The following is a 13,473-nucleotide window of genomic DNA, read 5'->3' on the forward strand; positions in this document are numbered from 1 at the left end:
TGAATACTGAGTGATGTATACTTGAGTGTTTAATACTGAGTGTTGAATACTGAGTGTTTAATACTGAGTGTTTAATACTGAGTGTTGAATACTGAGTGTTTAATACTGAGTGTTTAATACTGAGTGTTGAGTGAATACTGAGTGTTGAATATTGAGTGTTTAATACTGAGTGTTGAATACCGAGTGTTTAATACTGAGTGTTGAATACTGAGTGTTTAATACTGAGTGATGTATACTGAGTGATGTATACTGAGTGTTGAATACTGAGTGTTTAATACTGAGTGTTTAATACTGAGTGTTTAATACTGAGTGTTGAACACTGAGTGTTTAATACTGAGTGTTTAATACTAAGTGTTTAATACTGAGTGTTGAATACTGAGTGATGTATACTGAGTGTTTAATACTGAGTGTTTAATACTGAGTGTTTAATACTGAGTGTTGAATACTGAGTGTTTAATGCTGAGTGTTTAATACTGAGTGTGTAATACTGAGTGTTGAATACTGAGTGATGTATACTGAGTGTTGAATACTGAGTGTTTAATACTGAGTGTTTAATACTGAGTGTTTAATACTGAGTGTTGAATACTGAGTGTTTAATACTGAGTGTTGAATACTGAGTGTTTAATACTGAGTGTTGAATACTGAGTGTTTAATACTGAGTGTTTAATACTGAGTGTTGAATACTGAGTGATGTATACTGAGTGTTGAATACTGAGTGTTTAATTCTGAGTGTTGAATACTGAGTGTTTAAAACTGAGTGTTTAATACTGAGTGTTTAATACTGAGTGTTTAATACTGAGTGTTTAATACTGAGTGTTTAATACTGAGTGATGAATACTGAGTGTTGAATACTGAGTGTTTAATACTGAGTGTTTAATACTGAGTGTTGAATACTGAGTGTTTAATACTGAGTGTTTAATACTGAGTGTTTAATACTGAGTGTTTAATACTGAGTGTTTAATACTGAGTGTTTAATACTGAGTGTTTAATACTGAGTGTTTAATACTGAGTGCTTAATACTGAGTGTTTAATACTGAGTGTTTAATACTGAGTGTTGAATACTGAGTGTTTAATACTGAGTGTTTAATACTGAGTGTTGAATACTGAGTGTTGAATACTGAGTGTTTAATACTGAGTGTTTAATACTGAGTGTTTAATACTGAGTGTTGAATACTGAGTGTTTAATACTGAGTGTTTAATACTGAGTGTTTAATACTGAGTGTTTAATACTGAGTGTTTAATACTGAGTGTTTAATACTGAGTGTTTAATACTGAGTGTTTAATACTGAGTGTTTAATACTGAGTGTTTAATACTGAGTGATGTATACTGAGTGTTGAATAGTGAGTGTTGAATACTGAGTGTTTAATACTGAGTGTTTAATACTGAGTGTTTAATACTGAGTGTTTAATACTGAGTGTTTAATACTGAGTGTTTAATACTGAGTGTTGAATACTGAGTGTTTAATACTGAGTGTTTAATACTGAGTGTTTAATACTGAGTGATGTATACTGAGTGTTGAATAGTGAGTGTTGAATACTGAGTGTTTAATACTGAGTGTTTAATACTGAGTGTTTAATACTGAGTGTTTAATACTGAGTGTTTAATACTGAGTGTTTAATACTGAGTGTTTAATACTGAGTGTTTAATACTGAGTGATGTATACTGACTGTTTAATACTGAGTGATGTATACTGAGTGTTTAATACTGAGTGATGTATACTGAGTGTTGAATACTGAGTGATGTATACTAAGTGTTTAATACTGAGTGTTTAATACTGAGTGTTTAATACTGAGTGATGTATACTGAGTGTTGAATACTGAGTGATGTATACTGAGTGTTTAATACTGAGTGTTTAATACTGAGTGTTTAATACTGAGTGTTTAATACTGAGTGTTTAATACTGAGTGTTTAATACTGAGTGTTGAATACTTAGTGTTTAATACTGAGTGTTTAATACTGAGTGATGTATACTGAGTGTTGAATACTGAGTGATGTATACTGAGTGTTTAATACTGAGTGTTTAATACTGAGTGTTTAATACTGAGTGTTGAATACTGAGTGTTTAATACTGAGTGTTTAATACTGAGTGTTGAATACTGAGTGTTTAATACTGAGTGTTGAATACTGAGTGATGTATACTGAGTGTTTAATACTGAGTGTTTAATACTGAGTGTTGAGTAATGAGTGTTTAATACTGAGTGTTGAATACTGAGTGTTTAATACTGAGTGTTTAATACTGAGTGTTTAATACTGAGTGTTTAATACTGAGTGTTTAATACTGAGGGATGTATACTGAGTGTTTAATACTGAGTGATGTATACTGAGTGTTGAATACTGAGTGTTGAATACTGAGTGTTGAATACTGAGTGTTGAATACTGAGTGTTGAATACTGAGTGTTGAATACTGAGTGTTGAATACTGAATGTTGAATACTGAGTGTTGAATACTGAGTGTTGAATACTGAGTGTTGAATACTGAGTGTTGAATACTGAGTGTTGAATACTGAATGTTGAATATTGAATGTTGAATACTGAGTGTTGAATATTGAGTGTTGAATACTGAGTGATGAATACTGAATGTATAATACTGAATGTTGAATACTGAGTGTTGAATACTGAGTGTTGAATACTGAGTGTTGAATACTGAGTGTTGAATACTGAGTGTTTAATACTGAATGTTGAACACTGAGTGTTGAACACTGAGTGTTTAATACTGAGTGTTGAATAGTGAGTGTTGAATACTGAATGTTGAATACTGAATGTTGAATACTGAGTGTTGAATACTGAGTGTTGAATACTGAGTGTTGAATACTGAGTTTTGAATACTGAGTGTTTAATACTGAGTGATGTATACTGAGTGTTGAATACTGAGTGTTGAATACTGAGTGTTGAATACTGAGTGTTGAATACTGAGTGTTGAATACTGAGTGTTGAATACTGAGTGTTTAATACTGAGTGTTGAATACTGAGTGTTGAATACTGAGTGTTGAATACTGAGTGGTGAATACTGAGTGTTGAATACTGAGTGGTGAATACTGAGTGTTTAATACTGAGTGGTGAATACTGAGTGTTGAATACTGAGTGTTGAATACTGAGTGTTGAATACTGAGTGTTTAATACTGAGTGATGTATACTGAGTGTTGAGTACTGAGTGTTTAATACTGAGTGTTTAATACTGAGTGTTGAATACTGAGTGTTGAATACTGAGTGATGTATACTGAGTGTTTAATACTGAGTGTTTAATACTGAGTGATGTATACTGAGTGTTGAGTACTGAGTGTTTAATACTGAGTGTTTAATACTGAGTGTTGAATACTGAGTGTTGAATACTGAGTGATGTATACTGAGTGTTTAATACTGAGTGTTTAATACTGAGTGTTGAATACTGAGTGTTTAATACTGAGTGTTGAATACTGAGTGTTGAATACTGAGTGTTGAATACTGAGTGTTGAATACTGAGTGTTGAATACTGAGTGTTTAATACTGAGTGTTTAATACTGAGTGTTTAATACTGAGTGTTGAATACTGAGTGTTTAATACTGAGTGTTGAATACTGAGTGTTGAATACTGAGTGTTGAATACTGAGTGTTGAATACTGAATGTTTAATACTGAGTGTTTAATACTGAGTGTTTAATACTGAGTGATGTATACTGAGTGTTGAATAGTGAGTGTTGAATACTGAGTGTTTAATACTGAGTGTTGAATACTGAGTGTTGAATACTGAGTGTTGAATGCTGAGTGTTTAATACTGAGTGATGTATACTGAGTGTTGAATACTGAGTGTTTAATACTGAGTGATGTATACTGAGTGTTGAATACCGAGTGTTTAATACTGAGTGTTGAATACTGAGTGTTTAATACTGAGTGATGTATACTGAGTGATGTATACTGAGTGTTGAATACTGAGTGTTTAATACTGAGTGTTTAATACTGAGTGTTTAATACTGAGTGATGTATACTGAGTGTTGAATAGTGAGTGTTTAATATTGAGTGTTTAATACTGAGTGTTGAATACCGAGTGTTTAATACTGAGTGTTGAATACTGAGTGTTTAATACTGAGTGATGTATACTGAGTGATGTATACTGAGTGTTGAATACTGAGTGTTTAATACTGAGTGTTTAATACTGAGTGTTTAATACTGAGTGTTGAACACTGAGTGTTTAATACTGAGTGTTTAATACTAAGTGTTTAATACTGAGTGTTGAATACTGAGTGATGTATACTGAGTGTTTAATACTGAGTGTTTAATACTGAGTGTTTAATACTGAGTGTTGAATACTGAGTGTTTAATGCTGAGTGTTTAATACTGAGTGTGTAATACTGAGTGTTGAATACTGAGTGATGTATACTGAGTGTTGAATACTGAGTGTTTAATACTGAGTGTTTAATACTGAGTGTTTAATACTGAGTGTTGAATACTGAGTGTTTAATACTGAGTGTTGAATACTGAGTGTTTAATACTGAGTGTTGAATACTGAGTGTTTAATACTGAGTGTTTAATACTGAGTGTTGAATACTGAGTGATGTATACTGAGTGTTGAATACTGAGTGTTTAATACTGAGTGTTGAATACTGAGTGTTTAAAACTGAGTGTTTAATACTGAGTGTTTAATACTGAGTGTTTAATACTGAGTGTTTAATACTGAGTGTTTAATACTGAGTGTTTAATACTGAGTGATGAATACTGAGTGTTGAATACTGAGTGTTTAATACTGAGTGTTTAATACTGAGTGTTGAATACTGAGTTTACCTGGAGTTTACCTGGAGTTTACCTGGAGAGAGTTTCGGGGGTCAACGCCCCCGCGGCCCGGTCTGTGACCAGGCCTCCTGGTGGATCAGCGCCTGATCAACCAGGCTGTTGCTGCTGGCTGCACGCAAACCAACGTACGAGCCACAGCCCGGCTGATCAGGAACTGACTTTAGGTGCTTGTCCAGTGCCAGCTTGAAGACTGCCAGGGGTCTGTTGGTAATCCCCCTTATGTGTGCTGGGAGGCAGTTGAACAGTCTCGGTCCCCTGACACTTATTGTATGGTCTCTTAACGTGCTAGTGACACCCCTGCTTTTCATTGGGGGGATGGTGCATCGTCTGCCAAGTCTTTTGCTTTCGTAGTGAGTGATTTTCGTGTGCAAGTTCGGTACTAGTCCCTCTAGGATTTTCCAGGTGTATATAATCATGTATCTCTCCCTCCTGCGTTCCAGGGAATACAGGTTTAGAAACCTCAAGCGCTCCCAGTAATTGAGGTGTTTTATCTCCGTTATGCGCGCCGTGAAAGTTCTCTGTACATTTTCTAGGTCGGCAATTTCACCTGCCTTGAAAGGTGCTGTTAGAGTGCAGCAATATTCCAGCCTAGATAGAACAAGTGACCTGAAGAGTGTCATCATGGGCTTGGCCTCCCTAGTTTTGAAGGTTCTCATTATCCATCCTGTCATTTTTCTAGCAGATGCGATTGATACAATGTTATGGTCCTTGAAGGTGAGATCCTCCGACATAATCACTCCCAGGTCTTTGACGTTGGTGTTTCGCTCTATTTTGTGGCCAGAATTTGTTTTGTACTCTGATGAAGATTTAATTTCCTCATGTTTACCATATCTGAGTAATTGAAATTTCTCATCGTTGAACTTCATATTGTTTTCTGCAGCCCACTGAAAGATTTGGTTGATGTCCGCCTGGAGCCTTGCAGTGTCTGCAATGGAAGACACTGTCATGCAGATTCGGGTGTCATCTGCAAAGGAAGACACGGTGCTGTGGCTGACATCCTTGTCTATGTCGGATATGAGGATGAGGAACAAGATGGGAGCTAGTACTGTGCCTTGTGGAACAGAGCTTTTCACCGTAGCTGCCTCGGACTTTACTCTGTTGACGACTACTCTCTGTGTTCTGTTAGTGAGGAAATTATAGATCCATCGACCAACTTTTCCTGTTATTCCTTTAGCGCGCATTTTGTGCGCTATTACGCCATGGTCACACTTGTCGAAGGCTTTTGCAAAGTCTGTATATATTACATCTGCATTCTTTTTGTCTTCTAGTGCATTTAGGACCTTGTCGTAGTGATCCAGTAGTTGAGACAGACAGGAGCGACCTGTTCTAAACCCATGTTGCCCTGGGTTGTGTAACTGATGGGTTTCTAGATGGGTGGTGATCTTGCTTCTTAGGACCCTTTCAAAGATTTTTATGATATGGGATGTTAGTGCTATTGGTCTGTAGTTCTTTGCTGTTGCTTTACTGCCCCCTTTGTGGAGTGGGGCTATGTCTGTTGTTTTTAGTAACTGAGGGACGACCCCCGTGTCCATGCTCCCTCTCCATAGGATGGAAAAGGCTCGTGATAGGGGCTTCTTGCAGTTCTTGATGAACACAGAGTTCCATGAGTCTGGCCCTGGGGCAGAGTGCATGGGCATGTCATTTATCGCCTGTTCGAAGTCATTTGGCGTCAGGATAACATCGGATAGGCTTGTGTTAATCAAATTTTGTGGCTCTCTCATAAAAAATTCATTTTGATCTTCGACTCTCAGTCTGGTTAGCGGCTTGCTAAAAACTGAGTCATATTGGGACTTGAGTAGCTCACTCATTTCCTTGCTGTCATCTGTGTAGGACCCATCTTGTTTAAGTAGGGGCCCAATACTGGACGTTGTTCTCGATTTTGATTTGGCATAGGAGAAGAAATACTTTGGGTTTCTTTCGATTTCATTTATGGCTTTTAGTTCTTCCCGCGATTCCTGACTCCTAAAGGATTCTTTTAGCTTAAGTTCGATGCTTGCTATTTCTCTGACCAGTGTCTCCCTGCGCATTTCTGATATATTGACCTCTTTTAGCCGCTCTGTTATTCTTTTCCGTCGCCTGTAAAGGGAGCGCCTGTCTCTTTCTATTTTACATCTACTCCTCCTTTTTCTTAGAGGAATAAGCCTTGTGCATACATCGAGTGCCACCGAGTTAATCTGTTCTAGGCATAAGTTTGGGTCTGTGTTGCTTAGTATATCTTCCCAGCTTATATCGGTTAGGACTTGGTTTATTTGGTCCCACTTTATGTTTTTGTTATTGAAGTTGAATTTGGTGAATGCTCCCTCGTGACTAGTCTCATTTTGTCGGTCTGGGGCTCCACGCATACATGTCTGAACCTCAATTATGTTGTGATCTGAGTATATTGTTTTTGATATGGTGAGTGTTTAATACTGAGTGTTTAATACTGAGTGTTTAATACTGAGTGTTTAATACTGAGTGTTTAATACTGAGTGTTTAATACTGAGTGTTTAATACTGAGTGCTTAATACTGAGTGTTTAATACTGAGTGTTTAATACTGAGTGTTGAATACTGAGTGTTTAATACTGAGTGTTTAATACTGAGTGTTGAATACTTAGTGTTGAATACTGAGTGTTTAATACTGAGTGTTTAATACTGAGTGTTTAATACTGAGTGTTGAATACTGAGTGTTTAATACTGAGTGTTTAATACTGAGTGTTTAATACTGAGTGTTTAATACTGAGTGTTTAATACTGAGTGTTTAATACTGAGTGTTTAATACTGAGTGTTTAATACTGAGTGTTGAATACTGAGTGTTTAATACTGAGTGTTTAATACTGAGTGATGTATACTGAGTGTTGAATAGTGAGTGTTGAATACTGAGTGTTTAATACTGAGTGTTTAATACTGAGTGTTTAATACTGAGTGTTTAATACTGAGTGTTTAATACTGAGTGTTTAATACTGAGTGTTGAATACTGAGTGTTTAATACTGAGTGTTTAATACTGAGTGTTTAATACTGAGTGATGTATACTGAGTGTTGAATAGTGAGTGTTGAATACTGAGTGTTTAATACTGAGTGTTTAATACTGAGTGTTTAATACTGAGTGTTTAATACTGAGTGTTTAATACTGAGTGTTTAATACTGAGTGTTTAATACTGAGTGTTTAATACTGAGTGATGTATACTGACTGTTTAATACTGAGTGATGTATACTGAGTGTTTAATACTGAGTGATGTATACTGAGTGTTGAATACTGACTGATGTATACTAAGTGTTTAATACTGAGTGTTTAATACTGAGTGTTTAATACTGAGTGATGTATACTGAGTGTTGAATACTGAGTGATGTATACTGAGTGTTTAATACTGAGTGTTTAATACTGAGTGTTTAATACTGAGTGTTTAATACTGAGTGTTTAATACTGAGTGTTTAATACTGAGTGTTGAATACTTAGTGTTTAATACTGAGTGTTTAATACTGAGTGATGTATACTGAGTGTTGAATACTGAGTGATGTATACTGAGTGTTTAATACTGAGTGTTTAATACTGAGTGTTTAATACTGAGTGTTGAATACTGAGTGTTTAATACTGAGTGTTTAATACTGAGTGTTGAATACTGAGTGTTGAATACTGAGTGTTTAATACTGAGTGTTGAATACTGAGTGATGTATACTGAGTGTTTAATACTGAGTGTTTAATACTGAGTGTTGAATAATGAGTGTTTAATACTGAGTGTTGAATACTGAGTGTTTAATACTGAGTGTTTAATACTGAGTGTTTAATACTGAGTGTTTAATACTGAGTGTTTAATACTGAGGGATGTATACTGAGTGTTTAATACTGAGTGATGTATACTGAGTGTTGAATACTGAGTGTTGAATACTGAGTGTTGAATACTGAGTGTTGAATACTGAGTGTTGAATACTGAGTGTTGAATACTGAGTGTTGAATACTGAATGTTGAATACTGAGTGTTGAATAATGAGTGTTGAATACTGAGTGTTGAATACTGAGTGTTGAATACTGAGTGTTGAATACTGAATGTTGAATATTGAATGTTGAATACTGAGTGTTGAATACTGAGTGTTGAATACTGAGTGTTGAATACTGAATGTATAATACTGAATGTTGAATACTGAGTGTTGAATACTGAGTGTTGAATACTGAGTGTTGAATACTGAGTGTTGAATACTGAGTGTTTAATACTGAATGTTGAACACTGAGTGTTGAACACTGAGTGTTTAATACTGAGTGTTGAATAGTGAGTGTTGAATACTGAATGTTGAATACTGAATGTTGAATACTGAGTGTTGAATACTGAGTGTTGAATACTGAGTGTTGAATACTGAATGTTGAATACTGAATGTTGAATACTGAGTGTTGAATACTGAGTGTTGAATACTGAGTGTTGAATACTGAGTGTTGAATACTGAATGTTGAATACTGAATGTTGAATACTGAGTGTTGAATACTGAGTGTTTAATACTGAGTGTTTAATACTGAGTGTTGAATACTGAGTGTTGAATACTGAGTGTTTAATACTGAGTGTTGAATACTGAGTGTTGAATACTGAGTGTTTAATACTGAGTGTTTAATACTGAGTGTTGAGTACTGAGTGTTGAATACTGAGTGTTGAATACTGAATGTTGAATACTGAGTGTTGATTACTGGGTGTTGAATACTGAGTGTTGAATACTGAATGTTGAATACTGAGTGTTTAATACTGAGTGTTGATTACTGAGTGTTGAATACTGAATGTTGAATACTGAGTGTTTAATGCTGAGTGATGTATACTGACTGTTGAATACTGAGTGTTTAATACTGAGTGTTGAATACTGAATGTTGAATACTGAGTGTTGAATACTGAGTGTTGATTACTGAGTGTTGAATACTGAGTGTTGAATACTGAGTGTTTAATACTGAGTGTTTAATACTGAGTGTTGATTACTGAGTGTTGAATACTGAGTGTTTAATACTGAATGTTGAATACTGAGTGTTGAATACTGAGTGTTGATTACTGAGTGTTGAATACTGAGTGTTGAATACTGAGTGTTTAATACTGAGTGTTTAATACTGAGTGTTGATTACTGAGTGTTGAATACTGAGTGTTGAATACTGAGTGTTGAATACTGAGTGTTGAATACTGAGTGTTGATTACTGAGTGTTGAATACTGAGTGTTGATTACTGAGTGTTGAATACTGAGTGTTGATTACTGAGTGTTGATTACTGAGTGTTGAATACTGAGTGTTGAATACTGAGTGTTGAATACTGAGTGTTGATTACTGAGTGTTGAATACTGAGTGTTGATTACTGAGTGTTGATTACTGAGTGTTGAATACTGAGTGTTGAATACTGAGTGTTGAATACTGAGTGTTGAATACTGAGTGTTGAATACTGAGTGTTGATTACTGAGTGTTGAATACTGAGTGTTGATTACTGAGTGTTGATTACTGAGTGTTGAATACTGAGTGTTGAATACTGAGTGTTGAATACTGAGTGTTGAATACTGAGTGTTGATTACTGAGTGTTGAATACTGAGTGTTGAATACTGAATGTTGAATACTGAGTGTTTAATACTGAGTGTTGATTACTGAGTGTTGAATACTGAATGTTGAATACTGAGTGTTGAATACTGAGTGTTGAATACTGAGTGTTGAATACTGAGTGTTGAATACTGAGTGTTTAATACTGAGTGTTTAATACTGAGTGTTGAATATTGAGTGTTTAATACTGAGTGATGTATACTGAGTGTTTAATACTGAGTGTTGAATACTGAATGTTGAATACTGAGTGTTGAATACTGAGTGTTGAATGCTGAGTGTTGAATACTGAGTGTTTAATACTGAGTGTTTAATACTGAGTGATGTATACTGAGTGTTGAATACTGAGTGTTTAATACTGAGTGTTGAATACTGAGTGTTGAATACTGAGTGTTTTATACTGAGTGATGTATACTGAGTGTTGAATACTGAGTGTTGAATACTGAGTGTTTAATACTGAGTGATGTATACTGAGTGTTGAATACTGAGTGTTTAATACTGAGTGATGTATACTGAGTGTTGAATACTGAGTGTTGAATACTGAGTGTTGAATACCGGGTGTTTAATACTGAGTGATGTATACTGAGTGTTGAATACTGAGTGTTGAATACTGAGTGTTGAATACTGAGTGTTGAATACTGAGTGTTTAATACTGAGTGATTTATACTGAGTGTTTAATACTGAGTGTTGAATACTGAGTGTTGAATACTGAGTGTTGAATACTGAGTGTTTAATACTGAGTGTTGAATACTGAGTGTTGAATATTGAGTGTTGAATACTGAGTGTTTAATACTGAGTGATGTATACTGAGTGTTGAATACTGAGTGTTGAATACTGAGTGTTGAATACTGAGTGTTGAATACTGAGTGTTTAATACTGAGTGATGTATACTGAGTGTTTAATACTGAGTGTTGAACAATGAGTGTTGAATACTGAGTGTTGAATACTGAGTGTTTAATACTGAGTGATGTGTACTGAGTGTTGAATACTGAGTGTTTAATACTGAGTGATGTATACTGAGTGTTGAATACTGAGTGTTTAATACTGAGTGTTTAATACTGAGTGTTTAATACTGAGTGTTTATACAGAGTGCTTAATACTGAGTGTTGAATACTGAATGTTGAATAATGAGTGTTGAATACTGAGTGTTGAACACTGAGTGTTGAATACTGAGTGTTGAATACTGAGTGTTTCATACTGAGTGATGTATACTGAGTGTTGAATACTGAGTGTTTAATACTGAGTGTTTAATACTGAGTGATGTATACTGAGTGTTGAATACTGAGTGTTTAATACTGAGTGTTGAATACTGAGTGTTGAATACTGAGTGTTTTATACTGAGTGATGTATACTGAGTGTTGAATACTGAGTGTTGAATACTGAGTGTTTAATACTGAGTGATGTATACTGAGTGTTGAATACTGAGTGTTTAATACTGAGTGATGTATACTGAGTGTTGAATACTGAGTGTTGAATACTGAGTGTTGAATACCGGGTGTTTAATACTGAGTGATGTATACTGAGTGTTGAATACTGAGTGTTGAATACTGAGTGTTGAATACTGAGTGTTGAATACTGAGTGTTTAATACTGAGTGATTTATACTGAGTGTTTAATACTGAGTGTTGAATTCTGAGTGTTGAATACTGAGTGTTTAATACTGAGTGTTTAATACTGAGTGTTTAATACTGAGTGTTTAATACTGAGTGTTTTATACTGAGTGTTTAATACTGAGTGTTTAATACTGAGTGGTGTATACTGACTGTTTAATACTGAGTGATGTATACTGAGTGTTTAATACTGAGTGATGTATACTGAGTGTTGAATACTGAGTGATGTATACTAAGTGTTTAATACTGAGTGTTTAATACTGAGTGTTTAATACTGAGTGATGTATACTGAGTGTTGAATACTGAGTGATGTATACTGAGTGTTTAATACTGAGTGTTTAATACTGAGTGTTTAATACTGAGTGTTTAATACTGAGTGTTTAATATTGAGTGTTTAATACTGAGTGTTGAATACTTAGTGTTTAATACTGAGTGTTTAATACTGAGTGATGTATACTGAGTGTTGAATACTGAGTGATGTATACTGAGTGTTTAATACTGAGTGTTTAATACTGAGTGTTTAATACTGAGTGTTGAATACTGAGTGTTTAATACTGAGTGTTTAATACTGAGTGTTGAATACTGAGTGTTGAATACTGAGTGTTTAATACTGAGTGTTGAATACTGAGTGATGTATACTGAGTGTTTAATACTGAGTGTTTAATACTGAGTGTTGAATAATGAGTGTTTAATACTGAGTGTTGAATACTGAGTGTTTAATACTGAGTGTTTAATACTGAGTGTTTAATACTGAGTGTTTAATACTGAGTGTTTAATACTGAGGGATGTATACTGAGTGTTTAATACTGAGTGATGTATACTGAGTGTTGAATACTGAGTGTTGAATACTGAGTGTTGAATACTGAGTGTTGAATACTGAATGTTGAATACTGAGTGTTGAATACTGAGTGTTGAATACTGAGTGTTGAATACTGAGTTTTGAATACTGAGTGTTTAATACTGAGTGATGTATACTGAGTGTTGAATACTGAGTGTTGAATACTGAGTGTTGAATACTGAGTGTTGAATACTGAGTGTTGAATACTGAGTGTTGAATACTGAGTGTTTAATACTGAGTGTTGAATACTGAGTGTTGAATACTGAGTGTTGAATACTGAGTGGTGAATACTGAGTGTTGAATACTGAGTGGTGAATACTGAGTGTTTAATACTGAGTGGTGAATACTGAGTGTTGAATACTGAGTGTTGAATACTGAGTGTTGAATACTGAGTGTTTAATACTGAGTGATGTATACTGAGTGTTGAGTACTGAGTGTTTAATACTGAGTGTTTAATACTGAGTGTTGAATACTGAGTGTTGAATACTGAGTGATGTATACTGAGTGTTTAATACTGAGTGTTTAATACTGAGTGATGTATACTGAGTGTTGAGTACTGAGTGTTTAATACTGAGTGTTTAATACTGAGTGTTGAATACTGAGTGTTGAATACTGAGTGATGTATACTGAGTGTTTAATACTGAGTGTTTAATACTGAGTGTTGAATACTGAGTGTTTAATACTGAGTGTTGAATACTGAGTGTTGAATACTGAGTGTTGAATACTGAGTGTTGAATACTGA

General features: G+C 34.8%; 1 protein-coding gene across 1 annotated transcript in view; it reads left to right on the forward strand.

Moving 5' to 3' along the window:
- LOC128688152 (organic cation transporter protein) overlaps positions 1–13,473 on the forward strand; it is a 655,980-nt gene that overhangs the window by 225,136 nt on the left and 417,371 nt on the right. The gene's annotated exons all lie outside the window — the stretch shown is intronic.

The sequence above is a fragment of the Cherax quadricarinatus genome, chromosome 2 (genome assembly GCF_038502225.1).
Source record: "Cherax quadricarinatus isolate ZL_2023a chromosome 2, ASM3850222v1, whole genome shotgun sequence".
NCBI lineage: Eukaryota > Metazoa > Arthropoda > Malacostraca > Decapoda > Parastacidae > Cherax > Cherax quadricarinatus.